Here is an 18,065-nt window from a genome sequence, read left to right as displayed (position 1 = left end):
TTACTTCAGCTAATATAACAACCTCTATTTCATGTGTTTTCCTGCAGGAAACATCATTTTATTCTTCTTTATGGCTAACTAGTACTCCATTGCATATATGTACCATAACTTCTTTATGCTTCATCTCTTGATGGTTATCTAGACTGGTTCCCTAACTTGGGGGTTGTAAACTCTCTGCAATATGCATGGGGGTGCAACTATCTCTGGGGAATGCTGACCTTGTGAGTGAACTTTCTAGTTCTTCCATACAATTAACATGTGCTATGTTGGTGGTTATTTTCATATACATCTATATGGATCTACCCAGAAAAAGTAAGATTATTCTCATTAGTTTCTCTACAGAATCTACACTTCTTGGAATGTCTTAGATGCACTTTTAAAAGCATCAAGTTAAAAAAATACATTTGCAATAAATCAGGAGAAAATGTAGAAGGCCTTTTAAATAACTTGCCCAATCCCAACAAGTATGTCTACATCTTGGAAAACAATCCTAAAATCCATTTTGTGATCTGCAAAAAGCCTCCTATCTGAGTTGTCTCTTGTCCACACATCTCTCAGTGTCTCTGTTCTTCCTAGCTACTCATGATATTGGAGGTACAAAGGTTGCCCCACTCTTCAGCCGTATCTCCTTCTCAAAGGACCTGGGTTCTTTAATACTTGTCTTGTCTGTCCCATATCATACTTAAGTTTCTCAGTGTACCCAGATGTTTCCCTTTAACTGTCTGCCCTGCAACTGTAGATTCATGGAAAAATCCACTTAATTAGTCATAGAATCAACACAGTCAGTGGGTTCATACACTGCCATTACTAAGAGAAATTCCAGAATGGTCCCTTCCCTTAAAGCTGTCAGTCTTCAGTGAATATGAATTTAAGCACATACTTTATCAGTCATCTGTTCTAACTTGTGATGTAGTGATATACATAATAACAAAGGAAAATAGTATTCCCATGAGGAATAATATATCTAAATTTCTTTAGTACTTAGTTTCAGGAAACTCGAACATTAGTGGAAAACATTAAAACCAAGCATGGGCTTCTTAACAGCCTGCCTCAGTTGAAAAAAAAAAAAAATGTTCAGTCCAGGTAGCTACAAGGGCAGAGACTGGATTCCATTAATGCTGCTGCTTAATTGTTTGTAATGCCAGGCGCAAACAGGGAAAATAACAATTAACTGGCAAACACACCTTGTGCTTGTGAGTTCCAAAGCTTTGGAAAAGCCAGAAAGGAGATGAGATGGAAAGTCTAAGCTGTCAGTGGGTCCATTCACTTCTGCACATAGGAAACTGAGCTGAAGAAGGACAGCAGCCACTCTGTCCAGAGAAAACTCCACCCTTAGAAACTCTACAGTACCAGTTCAAGCTTTCAGCCCTCGGCTGAAACCACCTCCCTTCTCTTCTAAGTAGTGTGCTAAACTCTTAGTGCTCAGCAAATAATAACAACAACAAGCATACATCATGAGGATCAACTTTTTGACTGATAAACATTAAAGGTAAGTCTCTTTTGCCAGTCATCTGGGCAAAGTGAGGTTTAGAAATGTATCTTTTTCACTATAATTAATTCATGTTTTTTAAAACTCCCAGCAAGAACTATGTAAGTAATACACCAAAAAAGAAAGCAAATATACACCATGTTTCTCCTTACTGGCAACATCTAACTCACATTGTGATGCTTTGGAACTGGCAAAAATTGATGAAATGATTATCGTTACACCAAAGTTTCAAAATAACATGCCAACATGCTTAGCATAAAAAAGTAATGCAGAGGCAAAATGTAACAAAATACATTTCCTTGATTTTCAGTCTTCCTAAACTGGATAGTTACTAAAATACTTGTGGTATCAATGACATTTTTTGCTAAATTATGGGCAGATGATATGTCCTGTCCTTAGCTGTGCACTAGTGCATTTGCTGATACTCCCTCACCTTATAGTTGAGAACACCACACAGCTGAGGTAATGACTATATTTATCCTTCTCTATATGCATTTGGTCCTTGCATTGAGAATAAGTGTCATGTAAGAATATAGGGAAATAAGTAAGTCTCTCTTTTTGGTTAAAACAGGCTCAGAAAGCAACTTGGAGCAGTTATGTCCAGGCCCCACTGTTTCCTTTCTCCAGTGGGCACTGACCAAGGCAGCATTGACCCTTGTGTGGTTCTACCACACCTTCAAATGCAGCCAGTAAATGCAGCTTTACCACAGTTCTATAAAAACATGAAAGGACCATTACAGCATCTAAAACTGAAGCTGTTGGTTCAATGTTGGTTTAGAGAAAAACCTTATGAATGCTAAAGCAAAAATGTAATGATACTTTGCTTAGTTGCCAAAAACATTACAATAATTCTGTTGTTGTAATGTGTGAGTTATCTTGGAGGCATCAGAGCATTGCCAGGTAGGATTCAATGATTCCTCAAAGTCACTGCTCTTGGGGACATGTTTCATCATCAACAGATAATGAGCACATGTGTCACCGTCCCTCTGTCCTTCTATTACAGCTTCCCCACATGGTACATGACCACCAAGACATTATTCCACACCCTTCATAAGCTTCCTGTACAGCACCAAGGTAGGCCCACCTTGCACCAAGCCTACTCACTTTACAGGGAGTATGTGACTGTGAGTTTCTACTACAACACTCAAACAGAAATCTGTGCAGTTCTACTTCCTTTTTCTTCTATAAACCGCCCCAAATCGTTGGCGTTGAAAAGTAAACCAAGATCAAATTTAGACAAGTTGTTTGAAATCAGTGAAGATGAAACACTTTGGTGCCAGACAAAAGCCCTGATTTTAAGAGTGAGTTTTGGCCTTTTCTGAAACGCCTAGCTCAGGCTGTGTATTTTATGTCTGCATATACTGGCATGCCTCACATTTAAGATTATGACACACCAACTTATTTTGAAATTTTAAAAATCTTCCACTGCATGTGTTTCAAGTCCTCTGTGACTATCATTGATAATTGAGCAATTAACTTGAAATTACCAAGTGAGCTGTGATGGCACAATGTGTAGCAAGCCACATGAAAGAGGAAAGACCAGAGGAGTGCTGCGAGGGAGAAAAGTCATAAGGAGGGAAAAAAGGCCATAATGACAGTAACAGTTCTGAGGACGTTTTAATGGTCCCAGGTCTTGGGTCTGAGCGTGCTGGTAGAATAAGTTAATGGAACAAGTCCTGAGTCTTGAGAACCCTTTGGAGCAGCGTGTTCTAGTGCTACAAAAAGAAACTTTCTAACTAGTCTTGTGTAATACTCGGGGATTGCTACAAACAGTAAGTGAGGGAGTTTCATTAGACAACAAAACAATTAGGTTCAAAACCTTGACAAACAGATCTTAAGAAATACAAGCTCATAAAAAAGTAGTTGGAAGGTCTCACTTTACTTGTAAGCCAGACAAAGCAAACCCTCTAAAGTCTGAGCTCAAGAAGGCATTGAGCTACAAACCAGAAATGAAGAGGTGAGGTGTGGCATGGAGATTGTGGAACCTCAGCTCTACCGGAAACCCAGAATTCCTCTGAGCTGTTCATCGGATCAGGGTCTGCAGAACCGGGCTTTTTCTCTAAAACTGCAGAGTTAGTCTGATGAGGAGCATAGTGTGAGCTTCCACACGGGCAGTGGAACAAGCTCCATAAACCTAAGACCTACCTGACTCCAGTGAAGGCTTATAAGGAAAACCAAAAATTTAGGAAGTCAGAAAAAAGAAACACTATTAATCACGGTTTTTTTCTGAAAATCCCATGGATATTACTCCAAAACACCAGTCTGATTTTGTAAAAGTAGAGCAGGCTGGCCTTTCAGGAATCAATTAGAAAGACAGCAGAGCGCATATAAAGAGCAAGAGTGCATGGACATCAGTATATAAAACTTAAAAGCTTGTGATGTCATGGATATGCAGTCAGATTAGCAGCTCCTTTCAATTAAAGTAGATTTCTGGCCTTGGTTCACAAATGTATAGTAGGTCTGTGCATTGATGTAGATACTTCAAATGTCAGTATATCTCTAATTAACATGAGCACACAACTGTAAAACTGAGAAGGCACAATTCTAAATTCCTTACATTCCCAGCATTAATGCTTTCGTGGGGCAGCTCCCGTTGTCATGGAAAATGGCATTCAAGCCCTATTTGTGGATTTTCACAGCTCATCTTTTTTATTTACCTGCTCTATGTCAAGATTAGACTGGAATAATATTTTTTAAAGATAATGCACTTAGACCTACTTTCCCTTAAATTCACAGATGTTCTCCCTGAGGGAGCCTTGGTCAGGGTTATGCTGTTTGCCACAGATTTCTTTTCATTAAACACACACACATACACACACACACACACACACACACACACACATACACACACACACACATACACACACACACACACACACACACACACACAAAGATGTGAATTAATGATTCCTTGTCTCCCCCCCCCAAAGAAATTTATGTAATTCAAAAAATTCCAGCTCAAGTATGACATGTAGTATTTGGAACAAAAGTGCAGGAAAACACTTAGAAAGGTGGAGAATGGGTGGGGACAGGGGGCTGGGCACTGGTCCCCCAGCCCTGGTATACAGCAAAGCCCTACTGTCAGAGAGAATGACAAGAACAAGCGAAAGAAAATGGAAATTGTCTCTCTGAAGATAGCACTGGTGGAACACACCCGAGTTCAGGCGGGAGTCCTGCTGCGCTGCTATGTGAAGGCAACTCTTGCTCATCAAGTCCTCTCATAAAATGCACACATTTTATGTCTGTAAAATCAGGTGTTATGCCAACCTAAGCTATTTTTCCTGCCTCCAGCCTTCAGTTAATCAATATTCTCTGTCTCTCTGTCTCTGTCTCTCTGTCTCACTCTCTGTCTCTCTGTCTCTGTCTCTGTCTCTCTCTCTGTCGTGTGTGTGTGTGTGTGTGTGTGTGTGTGTGTGTGTGTGTGTGTGTTTGCACCAGACCATAAAATACTTGGTGGTCTTAGGGAAAGACTTACTGTTATTAAGACCATAAGGAGGCAGCATTTTCTATGTGGGAATTCATTTCAAATTGCTGGAGTGGTCTGGGTAGATTAGAAAAGCTAAGTATCTACTGAACCATCTTTGAATTTTGTTGTTGTTTGTTAGTTTTATTTAATCATTCATTATCTTGATAAAATTTGATAGAAAGGATTACATAATTATTTTTTATCAAAAATAAAAAATTAAAAGTGACATACTGCATACAGAACAAGATCATTTTGCCAATGCTTACTTTGGGAAAATATGTCATTTTATTCCTTAACAAAGAAGAGAGAAAGGAAGAGAGAGTTCTAGAATCAGACATGGTGTCAAAAACCACAATCAATCTGCTTCGCAGTGCTTCCTCCTCTGACCAGGGTGGCAGATGTGAGCAGATAGATTCCAATTAGCCCTCACACACCCTCGGTGTGGTCTATTCATTATGGATGTGCAAAATGATATCCCACCTTCCTTATCTCCCAGACTTCCACCAAGCTGTGAGGTATAACTTTCCGCCTTCAGTTATGCAGTGAACAGGCAGTTCCAGGGAATACAGCTCACAAAGCCTCTATTGCTGACCCCATCCATTGCCTTGTTTGTTGGCCTGACTAGGTGAGGATGTCTACACCTGAAGCCGCCACTCAGTGTACCTGGGAACTAGCTCCACAGCAACGGAAAGAAACAGCGGATCAGTCACAGCATTGTCACATCTTTCCCACAGTCCTGCAGCATAAGACACCCTTACCAAAGCTTGAATCGCTGGCCATGCCCTAAACTAGCGTTTTCTCAAGACTGGCTACTTCCTTATAACAAATGTATATCAATTAAAGCACTTCAATTAATTAATTTAATTAATCTTTGGTAGTATTCAATTTTTCCCTTAAAATTTACCTTCTCTCTTGAGAAAGGGTTCTTTCTTCTCCAAAATATGGTTTAAAAGTATAAAGCTATTTGGGAGATGGGAGAAAGAGGGAAATGCCACCATTTTGATGTACAATATATAGTCACCAAATGAGTCTGGTTCCATGGCACACAATCTCCCTGCACTGACTGCTCTTTGGATCTGTCTTATCTCACTCTTCTCTGAGCACAGTCACATGATACTTTTCAAGCCCAGATAACCAGAAGATGTACAATGTCATCAGGGCAAATCACTCATCTGTATGTACAGGAGAATTTTTAAGGTAACCCATTCCTACAGTGGGGCTCTATTTCCCAAAATAACAAGTTTATTGTTTAGGCTTCTGATGATGGGGCTGCAATGTGTTACTGCACAGGAAGTCACAACAAACAGGCTTTTACAGCAGCTGACATTTTCTTCCCTGCTCTTGATCCCAAAATAATCACTTATGAAAAACTAATAATATTTACTAAACAGTTGTTTTAAAACTAACCAGATTTTACATACAGGTTGATTTGTTTGTAAACCGTGACTTTTCCTTTATATAATGAGAAAAGTAAAGACTGAATCAATACTCACAATTACACACGAGGATCACCCCAGCACCCAGAAGTCACTGGTAAATCGCCTTTGAATTCATGAAAGTGACCTAAAAAATTGGATAAAAATGAAATGAAAAAGCATAAGTAAAGTGCATTTGTATGCTTTGTTGAAGAACTGCACATTCTGGCAAAGAGCAGCAACATTCAAACAGAGTCAGCGTCCTCACCTTCTCTAAGAACTCTGCCAAGACTTTCACGTCGAAAGCAACAATTATGTCATTGTTCTATATCGAAAAAATACAACACCTCCATCCACAACGGCTTTTTCTAAAAACCATCAGCAATAACGGAGGTGTTTAAAAGTCTGAGTGAAAACTAAAGGAAATTTTTTTTCAGAAGGGGGAAATGAAACTTACAAGCTACATTTGAAAAACAGGCTTCACTTATCCTGAAGGTTAAAAAGAATTCACTTCATTGGGACTATGTTCAAGAGAAATGTCACATAGGTAGAATTAATAAGAAAAGCTGCAGGTTTTGCTCTATGCTGAGGGGTGAACTGCTGGCTGCTGAAGCTGTACACAGTACCTCCTGAATGGGTCACAGTTCTCCCCAGCATTCTTGTGCTGCACACACTTTAGTATACACTGAAGTAGCAGATGTAGTTCAAACATGCAGAGCCGGCTTTATAAAAACTACACTAGCACAATGAGTCACTTATGCCTCTAAATATCTACGGTTTCCTCCCTCTAGAGCCACCATGCATTGGAAAGTAGTTAGGTCGTTTGTTTTTATTGTTTGGCCTAAATAAAGCACATTTGGGTTCCATGAAAACAAAGGAACTCTGTTACAGAAGCTGTATTCTTTCCAGAATGTGAGGACGCTGATGAGTGGTGTTCAAATGAAAGTAATGATGGAACTTGAGTTACTAATTTAGCTCAGAAACTTTCCTGGACTCTAGGGATGAGTTTGACTCATTCTGCAACTTTAAAAATATAGATGGCAAACACACAAGTTAGAACAAACTAGGTCTAAATAAAATTCATTCCAGAAAACGAAGAAAAATGTGGTCAATATCGTTGCAGGAACCACCACAATCACCACAAATATCATAATAGATTAAAGTAAAGGTGAGCATCTGAAAATAAGTGGCGTGGAAAACAAAGGAAATATCTAATTCTGCCCTTCCACAGCACCTAAAGTACACTTTGACCTAAGGGATCATGAAAAATTATCAATCAAGGATAGATGGATGGTGGAGGCCTGGCATTTGAGCAGAGGAGGGTTTGGTTAGAGCAGTGTTTCTCAACTTGGGGGTCATATATCAGATATTCTGCATATTAGATACTGACATTATGATTCATAACAGTAGCAAAATGACAGTTATGAAGTAACAATGAAAATTATTTTATGGTTGGGAGTTACCACAACATGAGGAACTGTATTAAAGGGTCACAGCATTAGGAAGGTTGAGAACTATGGATTAGAGCATCACTGGGTTTCTTCATGACATGCTTTTGAAGAAACTTGTGCCTCAGGTCATCCCTACTATGCTCACCACTGTTCAGCAACTATGTGATGTGACTTCCAGGGAGGGGAGAAATATACGAGTCTGTCCAGGGAGACAGCATTATCACTCATGCTTGGTAGTTTACCCTTCCCTGCTTCAAGACATCAGACATTTTAGGAACCAGGAGTGCAATGTTACCTGGAATACAATGACCCTATCTAGACATTCAACATGAATTACCCCAAAGCAGCAGAGTATTTGGCTTTTGGTGGGCGGGGTGATGGAGCTTATTTTCTTTTTGTAGGGATCCCCTTACTTCTTTATGAAGATATCACTTAGATTCAACTCCAGTGGCACAGGTCTGGATCCCAGCTACTGGGACAGCTGAGATAGGAGGGCTGCACCCTCAAAGCCAGCCTGGCCTACAGAGTGAGTTCAAATGAGCCCCTGCCTCAGCAGGGACACTAAAAAGAGGGCTTGAAAATGCAGCTCAGTGAAAGAGCATTTGCTTAGCATGTCTGAGGCTCTGGGTTCAATCAGTTCTTGAGGGAAAGAAATTAAGTTTCTCAAGAAAGAATCTGCAGCAAAATGCTAGAAATCAAAAAAACCTATGCAGTTTTAAAAAAAATATGATATATTTTTAAAAAATATATATCATACCTTATTTCTCTGGTGACTATTTTTTAAAGGCATAAACTGCAATTATGAGAGAAGCATAATTCACTGTCATGTAAACAATGTGGAGGCATAAAAAAGCAACTAGAAAATATTGTGGCTAATAAGAATGAAACTTTTCAATCATTGAGCTGTTTACAGAGTTTATTTCTAACTCTGAAATATTTTAAAACTTGGAACAAACCAGATTCCAGACATTTGAGGCAAAAATATATTCTAATATACATATACATTAAAGGAAATTCTCTATATTTCATCTGTCAAATCATTGCAGACATGCATTCACATGTCTTGCTACATGTGAATAGAGGTATCTCCTGGTCAGACTGCTGATTGACTTACACTATTGGTAAATTCCAGAGCAAATAATTGGAAGAGAGTATATATTCCTAACATCACATAATTCATTGTCATAAACAACAACAACAAAAATGCTTCAATTTCCTCAAACATAGAAAGCAGGCATAAAGAAGTAACATGTTAGAAGAGACCCAGCGCGACAACCAGCACACACTGCACTTTCTATAAGCTATTCCTTTGAGATCTAGGACAGATTAGGCTAAAGAAGACATTTCCAAAAGTACAAGTAGACACTTTGGTCCTGAGGGCAGCACAGAAGTGAGAAAATCTAGAGGAAATGCCCAAGAAAACCACAAACTGTTTAATCAAGGGAATCCCCAGAAGACCTAGTCCCCACAGACTACCCAAACCTCTGCCTAGTCACTCACTCAGCAAATAGTGCGATGGGTCAGGGATCACACTGGAGTGTAAAAACACAGAAATGAATTTTTAAAAGTCTTCCCCTTCAAAACTTCTATCATAGACTTTTACATTTTACACAGTGGTAACCTGCTCCCTACCTTATATTTGTCAACCCTTCACACATTCTAAGCTAAATTTTAAATTTTATTAGTATACTTCAACATAAAAAGATCATGAAAAATCTGAAGGAAAGGGTACAGTGAAGAAATACCAATATCCAATAATACAAAAATGTTAATATTAAAATATTAAAGTATTAATCTTATAACCAGAGAGCTATAAGTAAAACATTTACCCATAATACTAGAAAAATGCTTTATAAACTGGATCAAATAGTACTGGTGAGGAAGTAGATAAATAGGAACATTCATGTATCATGAATTGGACTATAAATTGGGATAACTTTCAGAACAGAAATTTAGCAGTGTTAGTGCAAATGTCTGTATCCTTTAAATTGTCTAACAATTATCCTAGAAGAACCAATCACAAACACATGAAAAGATACAGCCCATGTAATATGTATTATCACTGTAACATTTTTATAATAGTGAAAAATAAAAAAGAACCTACTGGTTGGAAAAGTTAATTATGACACAGAAACATTACTTTGTAACCATTTAAAATTAGGATGTAAATTTTATATTTACTGACATAATGTTGCCAGAATATATTTTTGAATAAAAACAATTTATATACTAAAAACAAATTTATAGTAAACCAAATGCCTATTTGCACATATGTGAAAATCAAATATATGTCCATGTATTCAAATTTTACAAAGTACAATTTCACAGAAATTTTTATGTTAAGTAATGGTCACCAAGTTCATATTTATTGTTATTGTTACTATTGCAGATTGGTGTTACTTGGGGTTTTTTTATGTAACATGTTTAACAGATGCAAAAACAGCAAAACTACTTCTAAAATCCAGTTTGTTATTTACACATTCAAAAGAAATCAGATACATGATAACTTGCTATTAGTCTAGGAACAAAAGTCAAGTGTTAATATTAGGGGTTTTTAGAAAAAATAGAAACTCAGAGTTACCAAGCAACTTCAGACAGTATCTGAACATCAAATAAAGAAACCATGAACACTCAAAAAAGCCTGTCCCATTCTGCCAAAAATAGCTGACAGATCAAAGGTAAACAGCAAATAAAAACACAGGGCACCTCCCCATATAATTACAACTTTAAAAGCTCTCAGGCTAAATTTTTTAATCCTACATAAAGTTCTGTCTCTAGGCCACACCCATTTCTTTTTTAACACTCCTTTATTTTTTCTTTATCGTTTGATTTAGCAAGAAGGTTCAAACATCAACTAGGCAGTTACATTAAATGACCTTCCAATCCTGAGAGCCAGTAAAGTGCTTTAAAAAAAAAGTTGTAAACAAAATTCTGTTCACCTTTACATTAAATTATAGCAAATTGATGAAGTAAAGAATTTTACTTTGTAGATTTGTCACTGATTTGACAATGTTATATGTAGTGAATCACTGAGTTAAACCAATTGCCTTCAAAACATTTCTTTCCTCAGTGCTAATCTTTTACATTTCAAAATAAAAACTGAGATATTAAGATATCTGCAATAATCTGTGTGCAAATCTAATGTATTTTCTGGAGATATGAATTTACATTAAAACCTTTACTATCTTGCTACACACGCACACTTCAACTACATGGAGTTAAAACAAAACAAAACAAAAAACCTTTTTCTTCATAGTTTTATGAGGCTAAACTCTACAAGGCTTAGCTTTATGCATTTAATGTTTTTTAATAATCATAAAAAGTACTGCAGAATTTAGCTATACAAATACACTATGATTTTTTTACTTTCAAAAGAACTGATACCCAAGTGTGGTATTGGGAGTGTTCATGTGTATACAGGTACACATGAACCTGTGCACACATGTATAGAGGCTAGAAGTCAACTTCAGGTGCTGTTCTACGGAGCTGCAGACCTTGTTTTCTGCTGGTGCAGCACCCTTCCCTAGAAGAGCCTTCTTCTCTAGTGAAATGGGATTTCTATTCTTAAAGAGTTCCAAAGACGTTTATTAATGAAGCCAGATCAATTAGCTACTCAGTCTACTGTGCTGCTCAATCTACATGGTCAACAGTATTTCAGTACCTGTCCCGCCTCAAAAGGGATGTTAGAAAAGCAATCAGAGAAGATAACTGAGCAGCACAGAACCAGACAACATTAAGATGCTCTCATATTCTAAAGACATTGGCTACTCCATTAGTAGTCAAACCCCTGGATGTCAGGACTCCTTCATAGTCATTAAATTTTACTATAAGTCCCCAAAGGCTAGTGCTATAATTTGAAGTATTCATTATGATAGAAACGGAAACTTAGTTTTTAAAGTATTTTATTTAAAATAGCAATGATAAATCTACTATGCAGCAGTATAATAGTTAATGAAAATCATTGTTTCTCATTTTTGTAAGTTTCTTAAATGCTTTCTTCCCTAAAAGACAGCTATGTTCTCCTGGGTGCCACTAATGTCAATCTGTTGACAGGCTGGTTGGCGACAACAGTGAAAAGTAGCCCTTTTTACAAAGATACATACTTGGAAAGAGGCACAGTGTTTTGCAGCCTTTCCAGATAATTGTGACTATTTTTCTTTGATCTATATCAAAAACTGACAAGTAACAATTTCTCAAAGGACAAGGGCAACACGGAATCTAAAACCTGAACATCAATATACTTTTTGTACCCTCTGACTTCAAGCCCTCTGGTCCTCACCTGGGTCTTTTGGACGTTCATGACTGTAAATTCATTCACTCATTTGAAAAGTAGTGGCTCATTCACTGAGTTACACAGACGTCCCAAACACTGACATATTTGTGGTGATATATTGTGCCCCCCAAAATATTGTACACCCTAATAAGCTTATCTGGGGTCAGAGAACAGAACAGCCGCTAGATAGACATAGAGGCCAGAAAATGATGGCACACACACACCTTTAATCCTAGCATTCTGGAGGCAGAGATCCATCCAGATCTCTGTGAGTTCAAAGCCACACTGGAAACAGCCAGGCATGGTGACACACATCTTTAATCCCAGGAAGTGATGGCAGGAAGCAGAAAGGTATAAAAGGCATGAAAACCAGGAACTAGAGCTGGTTAAGCTTTTGGGCTTTTGAGCAACAGTTCAGCTGAGATCCATTCGGATGAGGACACAGAGGCTTCCAGTTTGAGGAAACGAAATCGGCTGAGGAATTGGCAAGGTGAGGTTAGCTGTGGCTGGTTCTGTTTCTCTGATCTTTCAGTGTTCACCCCAATGCCTGGCTCCAGGTTTATTTTTTATTAATAAGACTTTTCAAGATTCGTGTTACACATATTTTACTATATAATAGTTTTAAAATGACATTTTCTAATATTTCTACCAATTCTACCGGAAATGTTTTTAAACCTATTGGAAAGCTTTCAAGTTCATTGTGGTAGATACAGGTTTTCCAAACTATTAATTTTCTCCTGAAAGACTGAATTTTTCTAACAAAGAATAGTGTCAGTTGGCTTTCTTTCCTTCTTCTTTCCTTTCTTTCTTTCTTCTTTTTTAAGTTGCATTTCCTAAAATGAGTAAGCTCACTGCTCATTTTTTTAAGCTGTGTCTGCCAAGGGCCAGACATAGCCATTGTTTGTCCTGTTAGCTGTGCTTTCGAGACTATACTGCACCAAAACATGTTCATGCACACTATGACTTTCCTCATGATGCCCATAACCCTGGAGATATGAATATTGCAGTGTGAGCACTCTATGCATACTTCCAACTTCAGAGTATTAAAACAATACTAAATAATTAATAAAATCAATAATTTTTACTCAGGTATAAAATTAAACAACTTTGTCCTTCTTATTTTTTTTATTTTTATCATTAGTGATTAGAAATGAGTTCTGTATTGTGTCTCTAAGACACCTCCTAAGATCCTCTGGTAAAGGATGTAACTTCATCAGGCTCACGTTCAGGGACTGCTTCCATACAGGCCAGTCTAGGGAACACAGAAAACACAACTCTACAGTAAGATGAAGGTGGTTTTGACTTGGAAGACAAGGGCACTTGAGGGTTTCTACTTTGCAGGCCACTTTTTGATAACTGCTCACGTACTCTAAAACTCCACTCTGCTCTAAGAGAAAAACAACTAGTTTAATATTTTCAAGTCAACAAAGAAAAGGGAAGGAAATTGAGTACAGCAATTATGATATTGTAAGTACTAATTAAGAGGTACTTTTTCTTTTCTCTTTCCAAAAGAATAATGCTATTGGGTAGAAATCACAAAGTGGTCAATTTTAGTTAAGTCCAAGAAAAATATTTTTTAAAACAATGGAATAATTTGTTCATAAAATAAAAGGTGGTCAGTCTGCCTGGTGGTGGTGGCCTGGTCTTTAATCCCAGCACTCTAGAGGCAGAGCCAGGTGGATCTCTGTGAGTTCCAGGCCAGCCTGGTCTACAGAGCTATTTCCAAGACAACCAGCCCTGTCTCAAAACAACAAAAAATGTGTCCAGTCTAAGCTGAATGCTTGTTAAGGAGATTATCGAAAGAACTCTTATGCCACCCTAGAAGTTGAAAGTTGTAGGATGGATTGGTGGGTAGTATTGCCATGAGTTCAGGTCCTAGAACCCAGGTGAAAACTACCACAGTGGCTCATATCTGTACTCCCAGTGCTGGGGTGTGGGAAAAAGACAGGAAATCCTGAAGGCTAGATGGCCAGCTAGTCTGACTGAATCGGTGAGCTTCCTTGGGACAAAAGGAACTGATATTGCACAATGTAGGTCCATGGTTCACCTCTGCCAAGCTGTGCAGCTGAATTGTACACCAGAACTAGGATTGCCTAAGTGTGACATGTTTACACAGCCAACAGCACTGTATTGCTCTTTAAGTTATTGTGGACAAGCACAGTGGGCACAAATCAGTACTCACAGGAAGAACAAGGAGGTTGTTTAGAAGAAGAAAGTATGTCTCTTTAAGGGCATCTTACAAAGGCAGATTATCACTACAATCCAAGATCAAAATACAGACCACAAGCTTTCAAGAGCTGTTTCTAGATTCATCATGTGACTTTGTCCCTAAATCGTTTGCACTGACTACAGAAAAATTCCCCATACTTTATGACTGCAACATAAAAGAGCAAGGCCATTCCAGCAGAACCAAGCATTGTTAATGGGTTAAAAAGAACCCTGGATATATTTTATAATTTCTTCATTCAATAAACATTACACTTTTTATCTTTACCTCCCTTTACTTTTCTTATTGAATACACTTCTTTGAAATACCTATTGTGACAGAGTTTTCCATTCCTTTTGTTTTTGAGCTGGGGACAGAACTCAGAACTTTGTGCTTGCTAGGCAAGTGCTCTACCACTGAGCTATCCTCAACCTCCTGTTTATAAAGTATCACCTTTCTCCTTATCTCCTCACGGTCTATGTGGTTTCGGGCATATGTGTGCCACATAAAAGCAAAAGGCAGCGAAGAAGGTCTTATGTGAGTAGAACTGGTAAAACAAAAGCCAGAGTGTTTCTTAAAATAAGATTTAAAAAAAAAAAAAGATTAGGCCCATCCATACACAACTGTGTGGTCCTACATCATGGTTTGCCCAGGAACCTATTTTTATGCATTATCCCCAGGTACTTTCTACCATGCTAATATTCAAGACCTGCTAGGCTGAAAAGCCAGTGTATTGCACATGGGTAAGATCACAAAAACTTCAGTAAATTTTCAAAATTTTTATCTTATTGAAGACACTTAGTGATTTGGGTCTTTTTATTTTACTTATTTTATTTTATTTGTTTATTTGTTGGTTTTTGGTTTTGGGAGGGTTTTTTGGTTTTTTGTTTTTGTTTGTTTTTTGGGTTGGTTTTTTTTGGGTTTTGTTTTGTTTTGTTTTTTTGGGTTTTTTTGGTTTTTTTCAAGATAGGGTTTCTCCGTGTAGTTTTGGTGCCTGTTCTCGATCTTGTTCTGTAGACTAGGCTGGCCTCGAACTCACAGAGATCGCCTGGGGTCCATACTGGGATTAAAGATGTGTGCCACCACCACCCAGCGGGTCTTTCTATGTTTAAGCTATGAGGTATTTCCCTGATGGTAAACTGGAATTGGAAACTAGACCTAGGCTTTACTTAGAGATCTTAGCTATTACTGGGTGGGCTGTTTTTTCTTTGAATATGAGGTAAAGATACAGGAATTTGGTTAGCATATCTGAGAACCCATGGGTGTGTGGCATGGACAAGGATCTCTGAGGAGTCATAACAGTAAAGCTCAATTCCAGAGCTCCTGCAACTGAGACCTGAGTTCCTCCTCTTATAATAAAATCTGTAGCTAAAAGTCTCACATTGGTGGAGAGGATTTCTTCCCCTACTCAGCTTTCCCTTCCTGAATTATACTCACTGGTAAGAATGGAGAGGCAAAAAAAAAAAGAAAAGAAAAAAGAAAAAGAAAAAAGAATGGAGAGGCAGAACACTGAAAATAACAATAATGTACAAAATCTTGCAAATAAATACAGGATACCTGAAATGTGCAGACATCACTTCATTCAGCCTGCTGTTTTCTAAAGAGTACACCAGTGAAAACAAGTCAGCCAGGGCTGTTCTTTGCACCAAGGCAGTTAAACCAAGATACATTTAAAGACATCTTAAAAGGGTCAGTTTGATCCTCATTTTAAGAAACTTCTTGTTGCCGCTCTCAGAACCACTCCCTCTTAACCACAAATAATGACTTGGGTAATGGAGCTTGGTAATTGAAAGTATCAGGCAAATAACACTAAGATGAGTTGACACCGCCTGTTGTGCAAATATGTACTTAGGATGATTACAAAAATAACAGTTGCATTATCAACTGGACACCAACCAGAACAACTTACATGAGTACAGAGGGCCAATGTGGTCTGAACTTGCTGTGTAGCATGGATGTGGCACTTTATATGTTTTAAGCATTTCTAAATTCATGGCAGAAATTTAAAAGGGGAGAGATTAGAAAAACAAAGATTTAGTAACTTGGGTTATTAAGAGCCCAATTTCTTGAGTGTGTCAGTTACTCATTGGGCAGTGCATGCTTTTTCTGCTGGGCACCATGCTAAGCCCTGGAGAAGCACAAGTAACTCGAGTAGAACTGATGACATCGAGGTACTCATAGATGGGGAAGAAGTTGCCGCAGCAGTGTAGAAGCATCCAGTAAGGAAGGCAGAATATAAACTGTAGAGCCTATGTTCTCTGATAAAGAACGTGTATTCTAGAATGTGAATATTGCTGTCCTTTTCCCAGTTTTTGTGACAATCAGAGGTAAGACTCTGACTTCTGCATGAGGCACAGCTTTCACATATGCATCTCTTCTCTGCCCTTACTCTGAGATTCAGCTAAAATGTGTCCAAGTCACAAATTATACAGATGACATGCTGGCTGGTAAATCCACCAACTTGAGTGTGTTTAGGCGCCTGTGCAGAGGCCAGACGTCAAGGTTTGGTACCTTTTTCTATTGCTTTCCACCTTATTGTTTGCAACAGGGTCTCTCCCTGAACCTGGAGCTCAATGCCTAGGCTAGAACTGCTAATTAGTGAAGGGCCCACATGTCTCCACCTCCCAGTGCTGGGATCACAAGTATGTAGTGCCATGCCTGGATTTCATACAGGTGCTAAGGATCTGAACTCAGGTCCTCATGCTTACTCAGTAATCACTTTACCCATGGAGCCATTTCCTCAGCCCTACAGACAATACTTTTTAAAGAAGAATGACTTAAGGGCAACAGGACCCCAGAGCTGAGGCCCCTGGAAATGCTGTCATAGCAGTAATGTGCTGAGTGACTAACCACTGCAGACTCACTGGAGGTTAGCTGCACACTGTGAGCCAGTCCTCCCCAGTCTAAACAAGTCATTTGCCCACTCTCAAAACACAGCAACAAGCATCATGGAGAGATCCACTTACCCCTTCACTATAGTTTCAAAATAGCTTAAGGGTCTCATTGTAAAGTACAGAGGAAACCCAACCTGGCATCTCACAGGATTGCCCCACCTCTGAGGTGCAAATCATGGTTAAGGAAGCAAACATGTGGCTTAAAGAAGGCCCTACAAGAGGTTGGTGGCAGAGCTTGCATGCTAAGTCCAAGTTTACAATTGCTAGGCTATGTTCACTCCAAGGTGAAAAGAAATGTCTCTTGTTGTTTCATCTGTAAAATGGGATGGTAAGCAATGAGTTTCAGTCCTTTACCTTTACACTTAACTCACTTGACAAAAGGTATTTTGTACTTAGTTCAAACGGGAGCAGGAACAGCTTGGGCTTAAACACATTTTTCCAGTGCTAGCACCCTCCCATCTCCCCAGGCCCCAAAACTGCCAATTCCTTTTTCCTGTCCAGAAATTTTCCTTGTTTCACTTTGTCTTGCTGACTCCTTCTCCAAACGAGATTTGATGGAACAGTGGTGTGTGTGCATGTGTGCGTGCATGTGCGTGTGTGTGTGTGTGTGTGTGTGTGTGTGTGTGTGTACAAGAAAAATGCCCTGCCTACTCTACATCATTCTGTCTCTGATGTTACTATGCTAAGGCCAGAAATTGGCAAAACTTTTTTTAAATTGAAAAGATGGATTTGTCCTAAGCTCTCCAATGTCCTAGCCTAGATCTAATGTCATCCCCATCATCCCTTATTCTGGGGAATTGATGGTAAGAAAGAAAGACAACTAGTGCCAGCAAGATGGCTCAGTGAGTAAGGGTGCTTGCCACCAAGCCTG

General features: G+C 38.6%; 1 protein-coding gene across 1 annotated transcript in view; it reads right to left on the bottom strand.

The window, feature by feature from the left end:
* Sox6 (SRY-box transcription factor 6) overlaps window positions 1–18,065 on the bottom strand; it is a 507,780-nt gene that overhangs the window by 345,536 nt on the left and 144,179 nt on the right. Inside the window, exon 4 of the mRNA XM_059259600.1 lies at window positions 6,449–6,518. The gene's annotated coding sequence lies outside the window, so the exon portion shown is untranslated. The remainder of the gene's footprint in view (window positions 1–6,448; window positions 6,519–18,065) is intronic.

Source organism: Peromyscus eremicus, chromosome 1 (assembly GCF_949786415.1).
Source record: "Peromyscus eremicus chromosome 1, PerEre_H2_v1, whole genome shotgun sequence".
In the NCBI taxonomy this organism is placed as follows: Eukaryota; Metazoa; Chordata; class Mammalia; order Rodentia; family Cricetidae; genus Peromyscus; species Peromyscus eremicus.
The sequence above is the reverse complement of the archived record's forward strand: the minus strand, read 5'-3'. Positions and strand labels throughout refer to the sequence as shown.